This window comes from Heterocephalus glaber, unplaced genomic scaffold, assembly GCF_053883595.1.
Source record: "Heterocephalus glaber isolate CG9 unplaced genomic scaffold, H.glaber_assembly_v1.0 deba00001072, whole genome shotgun sequence".
Taxonomy (NCBI): Eukaryota; Metazoa; Chordata; class Mammalia; order Rodentia; family Bathyergidae; genus Heterocephalus; species Heterocephalus glaber.
In genome coordinates, this window is record NW_028258189.1 from 3,456,919 (window position 1) to 3,471,699 (window position 14,781).

A 14,781-nucleotide genomic window follows, 5' to 3' on the forward strand; every position below is an offset into this window, starting at 1 on the left:
GGGTAGATTTGTAGAGCGCTACGAAGGAATGCCTACCTTAAGGTTGCTTGCAAGATAGCAGTGTTCAGCAGGTACATTTCCTTCAGAGAGACACGCAGTTACTTGTGCCTGTCCAGCATAAGTGTTAAAAACAGGTTCTTCATAACTTTCATGTCTAACTTTTTGTGACAGTCAGTGTTGACTGTCCGTGTGATTGGCTTGAGAGACACCTGTATGATTAGGAAAGCATGTTTCTGGATGCCTGGGTAGCTTATGGGAATGTATACGTGCTCCATAGTAGCCTCTATCTCTCTGGCTTTGTATGTCTGCTTCCTGAATGCTCCGAACTGAGCCACTTGCCCACACCACACTCTTCCACTATGATATTTCTTCGGGTTGTGTCTGGGTAGGTCACTTGGCTGTGAGTTTGGGGGCCATATCTAGATCCTGGCTACTTCCTTTCTGATGATCTTCCCCTGCTGTCTCCTGTGCCATAAACTGAGCAGCTTTATACCACCACACCCTTCCACCATGATGTGTCTGCCTTGGAGCCACCCAACCATGGACTGAATCTTCTGAAACCATGAGCCCAAATGAACCTTTTCTCATTTAAATTGGGTATGCCATGCCGGGTATTTGGGCAACTCATATACCTTTCCTCACATTTCTCCTTCTTTTTCTGAAATCTGGCTGCATGCTATCCTTACATGTCCTATCATGAACCTCTTTGTCTTGACACAACAAGCTGCAATTCTCCAGGTCCGTCCCAGAGCATTCAATTCTGGAGGTCCTGCTGCACCAGTCCTCTTTCAGATTATGATTCAGTAAGGTGCGCGCCACCTTAAAACATCTGCCCGTGTGCATGTGTGTTGGGCAACAACTGAAGTGACCCTGTCTTCTCTTGCAAGGCGTACATCACACAGTCACACACGAGTGTTGCCTAGATCAATGCACATTGCTTCTCTACTGAACAAAGGAGCTGTTCCCAGACAGTGCAGATGACCATGGAATGAATGAGGAGACAATGTTTTGATGGTAAATGTTAAACATGGCTCTCTGTCTCTCCCTGTCATCCTCTCTCTTCTTGCTCTTTTCCTTCCCTTTCCCCTTCCCTTGCTCTTCCTCCTCTTCTTCCTTCTCCTCCTCTTTTTCCCCCTCCTCCTCTACCTCCTTCTTCTTTTTGTTGTATTATGGATTGAACCCAGAGCCTTTGTACTGAGGAACATCCTCAGGTCTTTCATTGTTTGTTTCTTTACTTTGAGACAGGGTCTGGTTAAGTCACTAACTTGCCCAGGCTGGGATCAAATTCGGGATTCTTCTGCTTCAGCCTCCTAGCGTACTCAAAGTACGTGCATGCTCCTTGCACTGGGCAGTAGGTAGCAGGGAGCACCGACTCTCTATCAACTCCTCAGGATCATGAGGGGAACCATCATCACTGCAGTGTGATGTTTAATATATTGTTTAGTATACTGAATGCATTTCAACTTAGGATATTTTTAATATATTGAATACATTTCAACTTAGGATACTTTTGATGTAGTGCAATGGATTTACTGGCACTTAACCCTGTAGTAAATAGATAAGCTTATTTATCTACTTTTTGTAATCATATTTGTTCACCTTCACATCCCCAGAGTTTTTACAATTTTTTTTCTTTATGTTGTTAAAGATGACACCGTAGGAAATTTTGTCAAATTCCTCATTCTAGAACAAATTCACACCTAGCATTCTGAAAGTTGTATTTTTTAAGACTACTGAGGATTCTGAACTTTAATAATTTACATTCTAAGGCTGAAGCTATAAATATACTTTGCAGTGTTTATTATTCCACTGCTCAATGGATGACTGGCTCTATGTGATTTAATTTGGTTTTCAAGACTTCAATTTGAACCAACAGTATGGTCAATAAATTAATTTTTTGAGAGTCCATCAAAATTTCAGAATCATTTGGGAGAAGTAGAGCCATGTAAAATTAATGGTCCTTTTTAAGCTCACATTTCCAAACAATTCTAAATAGAAATCCTCCCCCTCCTTGCTGCTCATTTCTAGGTTTTCATAATACTAAACATTACCTGAATTGTACATTCCCTACTGAGAGAGAGATAGGGAATTTCATTAAATATCCAACTTTTTGATGCGAATGTAGTTGGAATATTGTTCTACTTGAGAAAGGAGGATAAAATTTGGATAAGATAAATTAAGGCATGAGTCATGGTCATTCTTGTCAATTTGAGTATTTACATGCACACATTCGGACTTCCAGAATGGCCCCACTCAAACCTGGAGATCAGTGATTTTTTCACCCATCTCAGTCTAGTTATTGTGCCCTAGAAATGTATTACAATTAATGTTGCACCTTCTAATATTCTTTGAGAAATTGAACAGGTCTCTGGCTTGAAAGAAAGCTACATAAATAATGGGTGTTCCTTGGAACTTGTTTGTGGATTCAGCAAACACTTCTGAGCTATCTTCAGGTTTTAAAAGTAACTTTACATTTTCCTATTTGTGCGCGTGTGTGTGCTTGTGTCAACCTCGACGACAGCATTCATCACGAGTGACATCAACTCTTGGCGGAATCTTGGCTTTCACCAGGAGACTGACCTCCCGGGAGCTCTGAGGGCTCCGGTCCTTTCTAACCCTTTTCCAGGGGTCTCACAACGATGCACCCAGCCCTCCTCTCTCTTCTCTCTGAAGGTCACCCTCAATGACATCTCCTGAGGCTTTGTCTCAGCTGTTACTTCCTCTGAGCATCTGTCTATTCCTCAATCATCTGGTAAAATTTTAAGCTCTTACGTTCATGGCACTCTCCTCAAAAAGACCTTGAAGGGAGGCAGCCAGCCACTTTCCTGACATCTGAGCATTTTCATTTGTCTCTGCTCAACAATGCATTGTGCAATGAGGTGACTTAACGGTTTCCATACAATGTTTATAGGGAATTATTTGATACCAAAGGAGAAAATCAGTTGACAGTTGAGCATACTTAATCCAAATATCTGAAGTCTATAATGCTCCAGAATAGAAAGCATCTTGACAGCTGGATTAATGTCAAAAAGTGGAAAATTCTACAACAAGAACGTTTGTTTCACACACAAAATTATTCAAAATATATAAATGCTCACTTAGGCTTTGTGTATAAGAAACATAGACAAATTTCTTGTTTATGCTTTCAAACCATCCCAAATCTCAAATCATATCTTTGCAAATACTCCAAAGTGTAAAAAAAAATTAATCTAAAACATTTTTGTTACCAAAAATTTTGAATAAGGAATACTCGTCCCACAGCATTATAAAAGAAAAATTAACAAAAAATGTCATCTTTGATGAAAATGTTTATGTCTTTATATCTCCTGTCCTAGGTTGTTTCTTAACCAACTACCCCGGGGCAAGTTGGAATGGCTGTGAAGATCTCCATGAATCCCCAAGTCTGCAGCAGTAAAGATGAAATTACATGGAGAAGCTTATTTGAAACATTATCATAGTGTGGAATAGCTCTTTCTTAGCTTCCACTTCGATTCCTCAAGAGGTGGGTATGCTTTGAGTAACTCATTCTCTGCTTTCTGACAGCCATTACAATAAAAAAATCACTTTTACAAAAAAAAAAAAAAATCCTGGCTGCAGATGTAGCTCAGTGGTGCCACACCTGCCTGACAAGGGCGGGGTCCTGAGTTTGATCCCCAGTACCAAAAACAAAAAATAATAATAACTTTTATGGCAGTATTTGTTACTATGTGAGCACTTTGTAAGTATTAGATTAATTTTACCTCCTCTCTTTAATCTGTTTAAAATTCACATCAAGCATGTTGTAGGTTGTTTTTAAAGGATGCTTCTACGTGAGCCACTTCACTTTCTGTTGATATAAAGCAGATGTCATGGGAAATTGTATGTATATGTTAGAATATACTTTCATGCAAACATTACCTTTGAAAGTATAATGGTCATCTCTGTCTGTCTCTGTGGTACATATAATAGGTCATCAATTTTAAATTTCACAGTAAAATCAAGAAGTGTTTTCATCCAGATAATTTATTCTTTAACCTTCTGTATATTTTGTCTGTTACATGAAAATGTCTCGTAATTAGCTCTAAATACATGACATACTTGACATGCCATATCCACAGTGAATCTGATATAGCAGACCAGAACGAAGACTTAGTTATTTGATGGCAGCAGTATTCATGGTGTGGATGTTCCATTGATGCCCAACTGTTAGTAACAAAATTGCTTAACTTATCCAGGTATTACAGAGACGCTGTCTTCAATGTTCAAGATAAAGGCAGAGGTCAGGACAAAAGGCACTCTGGAAGAAGATTGTGTTGGAGCTCAGACACTGCACTAGTTAGCTTTCCCTCACTGTGAACAAAATACCTGAGAGAATCATCTTCAGGAGGGAAAGAGTTACTTTGGCTCATGATGTCTTTGGGATTGTGGTCAGACAACATCATGGCAGGGTGTGCGTGGTTATTTCATGGCAACAAGGAAATGGAAGAGAGAGAGAGAGAGAGAGAGAGAGAGAGAGAGAGAGAGAGAGAGAGAGAGAGAGAGATCCTAATGTATCCCCCAAGGAGATTCAATACTGACCTAACCAGTGACCACTCTTCTTAAAACCACATCTTCCAACATTACCAAAGGGCACCAAGTTTTCTGCACACAGGCCTTATGAAACACATAAGATCCAAATCATAACATGCATGAAGGGTCACCCTTGAAGAAGAGCCAAGCAGCAGTAGAAGATCTGAAATGTTTACCCCACAATGAAATGATAACTACGGGAGGTGTTAGAGACCTTCAAAACCTTTTTCAGGATATCATACCATTACACATGGATCCACACAGCACACTGTACTGCAGCAGCATGTACAACTGTGGTGTCTATTTAAATCAATGAAACACGTAAAAAGCCACACAAACATATTTAAAAAGTATTTGAGTCATTGATATCAAGGAAGATAATCCAATGAGCACTGAGCATAGGAATGGGAAGCCAGTAAGACAGCAAGAAATACGAAGCTCTGAAGACTTTCTGACACGTAGTGCAAAAGGTTTAAGCACATTCAGATAGAAACAGCGTGGGGAAATAAATTCTCCCCACAGCATCTAAGTAGACTGGGCAACTAAACCTTAAGTCCTCTATGATACACAAATTTTGTCCCATCAGATTTGAAAATAAATTAGCAGCTTTGAAAATAAAGCAAAGACATGTACAGTTAGTATTTCCATCTCACTTTTGTGTACCTTAATAAGCCTATCAAGAAAGCTGAGCAAGTCCCAAAGCTGAACTGATAAATAATTTTTCACTTACTATATCATGAGAAAAAAAAAGTGGTTCATCAGTCATAATTCGCACTCGTGTTTTGGCCAAAGTTCTCTGAAATTGTCCTCCGTGATTCACTTGGTAGTCGTCGATTTAACCTGGGTCCTTTGTAATAGACAGGACCATCACCTTGGATCAGATTAAATAGAGATGAAACCAATTTCAAGAAAAGCTAAGAATACAAGCATGAGCATTAACAGAGAATCAATTGCCTGCACCACACCCGCAGTGGGAGCTGTCTATGGTACTAACATCAAATCACTTTTGGATGAGTGTTATTTGTCACTGATGAAAAGCCATTTTATGCTTCGATTCCCCAGCGTCAAGATTCAGGGTCCTCTTGCCTTACCTGAGCCATGGTGCTTGGCAGCCTTAGCCCCTGGCTTGAGTCTCAGCCTCTTCTTTATATTTTTGTTTTATTAGCAAATGAGCAAATATCTTCCTGGATTTGATTTTTCAACAGATGGTGATAACTAATAGATACCATATATATTTGAGATTGAAGGAGCTGATAACAGTAAAACACTCAACATGTTAAAGGTTGACCTACCAGACACATTGTTAACTATCCTAACTATTATATTGACTTGGGTGACAATGCAGCCTGAACTTTTAAAAATGCATGATCTCAGCCTTCAAGAGAAACAGAGAGATAGATCTGGTCTGTGTTTCACAGCCTATCAGATGAGCGGCCTCACATCCGAAAATCAATTTTTGCTAACACAGAAGCAGATGTGCCAGTAACTCCCCTGTTTGGCTATAGAAAGGTCACCGAAGGCAGATGGGATTAGGGTTGTAGTTAAGTATAAATTCATTTCACAAATACATTTTAATCAACAATGTCTATGAAACGCATATCCGTAATTCAATGTGCTATTTCCTATGAGTAATTGAAAATGTAATTAAAATAAAATACCTTTGGACAATTTAATAACATGCTGGCTCATTAACAATGGAACCCAGAGGCTTTCTCTACTTGGTGCTAATATTCTGCAAGTTCTGAGGTCAGGAGAGGCGGACATTAAATGGTTTTTCCTCCCATTTTGTTGCCTTCCTTCCCAGAGATATAAAATGGTGAGTTTAAAGGCAGTTGTTTTTTTTCCCCTTCCGTTCCAGGGATCAAACTCAGGACCTTGTGCTTGTGAGGCAGGCGAGGTGCCACTGAGCTAAATCCCCGGCTCTAAAGGCAGTTTTTTATCCGTCGCCTGTCTCTCACAGAATAACTCATCTTGTTATGATTCTCGCTGGTAAGGAGCGGGTGCACTGTTGCGTGAGAGTCATCCATAAAGACAAGATCCCACGGTGAAATGACAAGAAAAGTGTCTCACAGTGCTGAGGTGACTATTCCACAGACAGATCCTGATTTGTCTGCATGGAAACCAAGAAAGCCAGATAATCTGTGATCCTCTGCACTCTGATCCAGTATGATAGGGAACATACTGCAGATGGAGCATTACCTTGGGCAAATAAATGATTTCTGAGATGCCTATCGGCTCTCCTTAAAAAGCTTTCCAAGATGATCTCCTTAGTGAAACAAACTGGATCCAACATAGATAGGCACAGAATTGATTATCTAAGAAGTCTTTTTTTTTTTTTGGTACCAGGGATCGAACTCAGAAGCTTGGGCTTGCAAGGCAGGTGGCACAACCTCTGAGCTACATCCCCAGCCCTTCTAAGAAGGCTTAATGGTGAAAAACCATATATTGGTCACCTCAAGCTGTCTTCTTTGATTTTGTATTCCCACACTGCATGTGTTGGATCTAGAAGGCCAAGTCAGCAAGCCTGCGTAGCAGTGCTCTCTTGCCTAGTTGACTGACTTATTGGGGAACCAGATAAGAGTCATGTGAATCCACTGCCAGCTCATTCTTGGAATCACCCATAGGAAAACTCAAAGGAAACAGAGTGTTGGTTTTGGTACAGTGGCATCTTATCTTGCACTAAGTAGAGCAGTATGCTTCTCTTTCATTTTCACAGGGAGCAATGTGCTGAGATGGAAAAAGTAACCAAGTAGCTATCCCTGGAGTGGTTGGAAAAGGCGCTGTGTCCTCAGGACTACGGAATGGTAAGTGTAGAGAATAAGGACGAAGGATTTGATTCCAAATGGCCAGAAAGACACTATGGGAAGCACTGTGGGGCTGGAGAACCTGGGAATCACTTTGCTGGGGGTTCCTGTGAGGGGAGTTTAGCACGGAGCTGGGGAAGTTTGTTACCTGGACGCAGTACTCACTCTAATCTATTATAACTGACAACTTCCTATTTCCTTGGACTTCCCTTTTTCCTTCTGATCTGAGGTCAGATAGAAGCCGGAGAGAGGTGCTGTGTGGCAGTTTCTGGGAATGCTGGATTCGATCGTGTCTAAATGGGAAGTCAGGTCTGGCTGGGGCTGTACAACCAGTCACTGACTAATTTTCTTAGAGGGGAAAACATGCCTTAGGGTTGGAGCCATCCCAGGACCATTGACCGTGAGTGGGAAAGCAAAGCTCATGCTGGGTAATCTTGACCTGCAACCCTGCATCTGCTGAGCTCCCTGGTCACCCTGGGGTCTCCTAGGAATCTAATCTGGGGTATCTGTTAGGAGAAGTGTCCAGCACAAGGCTCTTTATACTGGAGAATGAGAGGACAGATTCTTTATTGTAAACTGACTGCACGTTCATTCCTTATTTTCAAATGCCTTCTCTTGGTTGGTAAGAGCTCTGTAACACAACATGTAGCCTGTTGCGTTGTGAAGAGTTCACGAAAACTGTCCCTGAAACACTTAGTGCCTATATGATGCCTGAATTTTCTAGATAACAGTGAGACTGACTGCAGAATCCTATCATATGATCATGCATGGGAAATTATCAGGATTGTTCAAAGTGCCTGATCCAGAATATAGAATTCTGGAGGCGCTTCATAGCCATGGTTTCAGAATCACATGATTCCTCCAACCTCAGACCAAAGATATTTGAAAGCATTCCGCAAGTCTACTGAACATGTTCAAGCCAGCTTCTAGTCACTATTCTCTAACCAACACAGTGTGCAATTCTTTATATAACACTGCATGGTAGTAGATGTAATGCATCACCTACAGATGATTTAACATGCACGGCAAGATGTGATTTAAGGTTTACAGGATGGATACAGCTTGTATGCAAACCCTATCCCGTAAGCTTGAGCATTCACACAGTTTGGTGGATCCCCACAGAAGGGCATGGTTTCAGATCAATGCTCTGGGGACATCCAGGACTGATGATTTTAACAGGAAATTCAGAGGACACAAAAATAAATGCTGAAAAATGCCATGTTGGTCAGTCTTCAGGATGACTGAAATTGTCAGAAGTGCACATCCCTTTCATTTGAAATCCACAGAAATCCTAAGAGATACAAGGCCTTCAAAGGACCTGAGATTCTTGGCTAGCCTCATTCTGTACACAACTAACCATCCACATCCTTTCCTGCCACCTGCCTTGTTCCGAAGCCATTATCTCCCTGGAATGTGCACTTTCTCTACCTACTAACATTTTGCCTGGCCTCTGAGGCAAGAGCTGATAGAAATTGTAAAAATTTAACAAATAGATTACAATCCTTGACCTCTGTTGAATTATTTTAACTTACACATCTTCATCCCAGTTAAATCAGCCTAGGAAAATTCTCATATAACATGGGTGGTAAAAAAAAATAAATAAAGTTGAAATTAGGAGAAGCATAAAGCATTGGTTTCTAGCACTTTTTAAAGTGTCCATGATGACCCATAGAATTTCTTAGTGAATTTTGTCCTTGTCCACCATAACCAGAATGCGGGCCTGTGAGAAGAATCCAAGGAGGGGAAGTTTTATAACCTTACCTGCATCACAGGAATATTTCACAGCTCCAAATCTGGTCTCTTTCCCCCAACACAAACCTGAACAAGGCCCATCTCATGGATTAATATGCTTCAAGTAGTAAGGTTTTCATGGCTCAGCTGTCGCTTTAAACCCTGGGAGGCAGTGTGTATGATTATATCTCTTCACTGTGGGTTATCAACACCAATTTTCTAATTGGCTTGAATGTGGCAGCTCCCAAATATTTGTCAAAATTCATAAATGATGTAACTTCTGTCATCTCTTAACATTTTTGGAGCTAAATCTTTATGTCTCTGCCTTTCTCTTTGTCGAACAAAACTTCTATACCTTTTCTTGGATTCTGTGACTGTGTGGTTCAAATTCTTCACTGTAGTCTTCTTTCCAGCAAAGTTAACTTTAAATGCTTCTCCATACTTTCTGATCATAAACAAATGTTAGCGTTTCTTCAAAGATATTTTGTGATATATAAATTTCTCTCTCTGTCCATCCATTCATCCATCCATCCACCCACCCATCCATCCATCCATCCATCAATATGCTCTCCTCCATTTTGAAATTAACAAGCAAATTTGGAAGGTATCATGGTTGAGAAAAGGATCAACTATTTGTTATCTTTATCACATATTGACTTACTTATTGTATCAAATGTATTCAAAGTACACATCCTTTTTTTAATGCAGCACATACAGCTAAATGATAATAGCACTTTATGTAAATCCCTTTGTCTCCTGAATTATTCAACCATTTTTTTGGTTTCTCTTTTTATTTGTTCCATTTTGCAACCCAGAGAAGTATGAATAAATAAGGCGGCATGGTGCCTCAGATGTATCTGTCTTTCCTGTCTACCACCAGCCTTGGGAGCAGCAACTCAGTTCTGTTGAGTTGTAATCATTTCTGGGGCCGCAGAGTGAGGAACATTCACTTTAATGTAATCAGGCTGTCCTAGTTCCAAGGAAGGGCAGTAGTAATAGGTCTGCCTGAGGCTGGGCGGTGAAGAGAGGTCACTGTGCATAACACTAAGATGACAGACGGCCCATATCACGAAGCCCAAAAGCAGCATTACATAAAGGGTGCAATCAGGGAAAGGAGATGGGAAATTTAGGACTTTCATTGTTTAACCATGTACATTTAGATTCCATCTGCGTTTGAAGACACGAGTCTTGATCAGCACTGCCCTGCTCAATTTGTCTGCTACTAGTTTTGCTTAATTAGTAATGGGATCGTCTACTGGGGGTGGGGACGGTTGGGGCGATTTCCCATGACATCTGTTGAGTGTTGATCATAAGTTGAAACTTTCCGCGTTGTATGCTGTGGATGGCTCGGTTGGGGCGGGGGGGAGAAACGGAAAACAAGGGGCATTGTTCTGGCCCACATTTCACAAGCACCTCTGTAAGATTTGGAAGCGCTCAGGCTCTTCATTCAGATGACCGTCATTTTGTCATAATGCGGTCAACTACTGTTTGGCTCATTTGTGATTACTGGGTTTTTGATATGTCTAAAACTTACTGAAGAGAGAATGCATTTGTTCCCTTTCAACATGAAGAACTTGTGATTATAGATTGGGAACAGCTGCTGAAGGAGATAATTCATTAAGCCTACAAATACTTGAAAATTTCAACTGATGCCAGTTTAATTCATTTTTTAAAAATCTACAGTTGACGGCATACTTCCTGGTTTGGCATCCCCTGTTAAGGGAACAGAGTACCATGTGTTGGTCTTGGTGATTTCCTTGTAGAATTTATTTTATCGCAAGGATGATGTGGTCTAATTAAAAACGGATGGTCAGGAAAATATCCTTTCTTGACATTCCTGAAACTGTATATTTTGTTTGTGGGTCAAGTGGTAAGTGTTGAGTCAGGACTTAGGAAGCTTGATATTATGTGGAATAGAATTTGAGGACAGTGGCAGATTCTGCTGATCATGGTAATTCTGAAGATTTTCCCTACTATATTCCTTTCTGAACATATTTTATTTTCTTGAACATCTGTGATACAGTGTAGCATAAAATAGTTTTGTAAATCAACACAATGCTGTGACTCTTTTACAATGATAAGGAGCTGGCAATTTTTCAAAATTGACAGTATTTGAATGGTACTACCAATACAAGTGAGATGCCTGAAGGACATAGCAAAGACAAAGCACGACAGGACTGTGATGAAAACACTTGCCTGATCATTATGATATATTCCTTGTCCTTAGGATAATCGGATGAAAGCTCATAACTTGGAGAATATTTTAAAAAGGTTTTTCTTCTCTTCTCAGAGCATGTAGAAATTAACGCAAGTATTTTGTTTTCTGGGAACTCCAGCAATCATGAATACTGTGTAGATATGAAGATCATAAACCTTAGTTTATATATTTAACTCTCAAGATTACTATTTGACAGGAATTTATTGAAAGTGTACTGTTGGGGGCTACAATAGAGCACTTTCCTAGATTGGCAGGGCCATGAATTTGAGTCCCATGACAGAAAAAAAAGAATGTGTGCACATATAAAAATATCATTAAATTTTTTTTTATTCAATAAGTTTATTGGTATATTTTAGGCATACAGTAGGATGGCATTCATCATTGGGAATTTGTACCTTTACATGGTCTATCTCGGTTCTTACTTTTTTCCCTATTCCCATGCCCTCACTGGTGGAGGGGTTGAAAACCTCATTATTTTATTTTTTGAGGTAAATTCTGGTGTATACACAAAAGTTGTATATATAGTTATTATTAACTTCTCTTTCTCAGCTATAAAATTGTCTAGTCCCAAAGTAGTAAACTGATGTTTGCTAAAAATAAAAAAATAAATAAATAAGTTAAATAAATAAATAAAATTGCAAAGGCTCTGGTAGAATATCTAATAAATTATTGACTGAACTACAAATAGGTATTTACCTGTACACTATGCAAAAATTATCTACACTATTGCCAAGACCATTTTTCAGTTTCTTAGTACATGTGTGTAGAACATATTGTTTACCTTCCTTGTGGGAAGTAGGTACATGTAGGTACCACATCTTAATTCCTTTTTTACCCCCTTTCCCTTCCACCTGCTCCCTCCAAATATCCCTTCATCCCCTTTTTTTTTTGGTACATGTTTACAGGGCATAATGTTTACCTTCCTTGTGTGGAGTTGGTACATGTACTCAACAGATCCCAATTCTTTTCTTTTCATCCCTTTTCCCTGTCCACTCTTTCCATGCCTTGATACCTTTCCCTTCTGAGAAAGATCAATTTCCCAACTTCCTATTATCTATCTTTCATTTTGCTCTTTATTTTTTCCTGAGTTTCTTCTGTAAGTGAAAAAAATGTTATATTTAAGCTTGTGTGTCATAACAACTAAACCTTGGAAGTGGCACATATGACCATCAACAGATGAATGGACAAAAAAAAACATGGTATTGACACTCCGTGGAGTACTACTGTGCCATAAAAAAGGATAAACTTGAGTTGTATGTAGGAAAATGGATGCACCTGGGGGGCTTAACGAGTGAAATGAATCCAAGATTCATTTTACTGTAGTAAAATAAAAGTGCACCTATGTTGAAAAAATTATCTTCTTTGCTCAAACTTTAATATCAGTTGTTTGTTCATAATGAGGCCAACATTCTTGCAAAAGGGGTCTTCCTACTCTCTGGCTACCAGAGACCATTCCGCATTAAGTCCTAAAGGGAAGCAGACTGCTGATACATCACATCTACCAGAGCGAAGAGAGACGGGAGGAAAAGAAACTACTCTCTGGGACACCCAAACCTTAGAAAGTCTGATGGCTTAGTCTAGAAAAGAAAGAAAAGAAAAGAAAATCCTAGCTAAGAAGTCTCCTAGGCCAATATTTCATAGAAGCTCCTTGCTGGGAGACCTCTCGGTGACCCTAACTCCGCCCAGACATGATGTCACTTCCTGCCGCTGGTCTCCTTTATGATTCCACTTCCGGCAGAAAGTGCTCCTACCTGGTGGGTAAGGAATTGTCTGTGAGTACATGGTGGTATCCAGGTATTCGAGTGGAGGTAGGTACCTTTATTTCTTCGTGGTCGATGTGTCTTTCTTACCGTGAGAAGGAGAAGAGAGTCTTAGTTCTTTTGGGAATGAAAGCGAACATTAGTTTGAATAATCTACAGAGGTGTGATTAAAAAAAAAATACAGTGAATATTTAAGTTTTTTAAAATTACAGTAACCTTGAGATAATAATATTGAGTGAAATAAATCCAAACACGAACTTAAATATTAAATGATTTCATCTAATGTATTAGTAATTTAAAGACCAAAATAAAGGGTACTGGGAAAGAGATCTTTTACATATGGGAAGGGGACCAGAAGGTGGGAGGATGGAGGAAGTAAGGGGAAGGGAGAGAGACATAAAAAGTGTTCAGATGGCTATGTATATGTACCGACTCCCCACGATGAATGTAATCATTGCACACTGCAAACAGTTACACAAGTTTTTAAAAAGTGGCAAGAATGAATGGGAATATGTATCTTTTTAATGATAAACTTTAAAAATTTTTATTTAAACCTTCACCATTCTTTTTATTAGACCTTGTGTATTAATTCAGGTAGCCCTTTAAAGCTGCTCTGAAAGGCATTTTTCTTGTTGTTATTTATTTTATTATTATATTATTACTAGCTCTGGCTGGTAAACCTTTGATTATATTTAAACATTTGACAGGAAACGCATTAAGTAGCTTTGAAAATAGAAGCTAGGATTAGATCTCTTGTTTTCTTTTCAATTTCTAGTAAAAAGACTTTTGTCCTTCCTTTGAAGAGGTAAAATATCGATAAGGGTGACATGCAATTATTTCAACTCCTATGAATTTTCTTAGTTTCAATCAGGTGGCAAAATTACAGCATTTATTATTAATATGCCATTATTGCTTTTATTAGGAACACTGTTCTGGATTCAGAATGCTACAGTTGGCCAGTGTGACTTGACTATTGTGTCCTTTCATTTCTGCAGAGCTTAAGTAACAAGTGAAATAGACTGATTCAGAATGACTATGAAGGAAATTTCCCCTCTCTTTTGATTTTTTTAGAGTTTGTATTTATTTAGGGGTCTCTCATTCTCCCCCTTTCATGTGTGTCTCCAATTTACTATGTTTCCTTGGTATCAATTAGAGAGTGCCTTCTTTTCCTCATGTTTATGCTCTCTTTGGGCCAAGAGGATATACACAGAATGAATAAAAGAAGGGCAAGTATATATAGCTAAATAGTTCATCTTGTACTATTTATAAGTTACTTTTGCATAAGACAATTTTTTGTTTGATCTCCAGAGAATAGAGATAAACCTAACTTGGCATAAATGACAATGCCTGCCGTATACATGTCCTACCTCAGTGTGAGTCAACCACGACCTCTAAGTTGGCAACTAGTTTTGGTGAAGAGAAATAAATTGAAAAATGATTGAATCCTTTTATGATATTCCCATTCATGGCTCTCTTACATAACAGTGCCCAGGTTGAACGTTTGTCCCGGGGACCCAGTGGCCTACCAAAGCTAAAATAGGAATCATGTGACCCTGTAGAAAATCAATTGCCCACCTATATTTTTTAGGGCATGGTGTGATTCTTTTGGGAGTCAGGAGCAGATTCATGGTGTACATAATAGGTTCATACATGAGTGCATGTATGCAAACATTTTTAAGAGAATATTAACATATAACTTGTTGTTATTAATAAGAAAGTA

General features: G+C 39.2%; 1 protein-coding gene across 10 annotated transcripts in view; it reads left to right on the forward strand.

Moving 5' to 3' along the window:
* Nlgn4x (neuroligin 4 X-linked) overlaps positions 1-14,781 on the forward strand; it is a 353,927-nt gene that overhangs the window by 27,228 nt on the left and 311,918 nt on the right. For 9 of the 10 annotated variants that reach the window (XM_004867340.4, XM_087209942.1, XM_004867341.4 and 6 more), the window contains exons 2-3: positions 3,336-3,502; positions 7,265-7,352. The gene's annotated coding sequence lies outside the window, so the exon portion shown is untranslated. Of the gene's footprint in view, positions 1-3,335; positions 3,503-6,217; positions 6,628-7,264; positions 7,353-14,781 lie in introns of those variants that run through there. The other variant, XM_087209940.1, reaches the window with a different exon arrangement.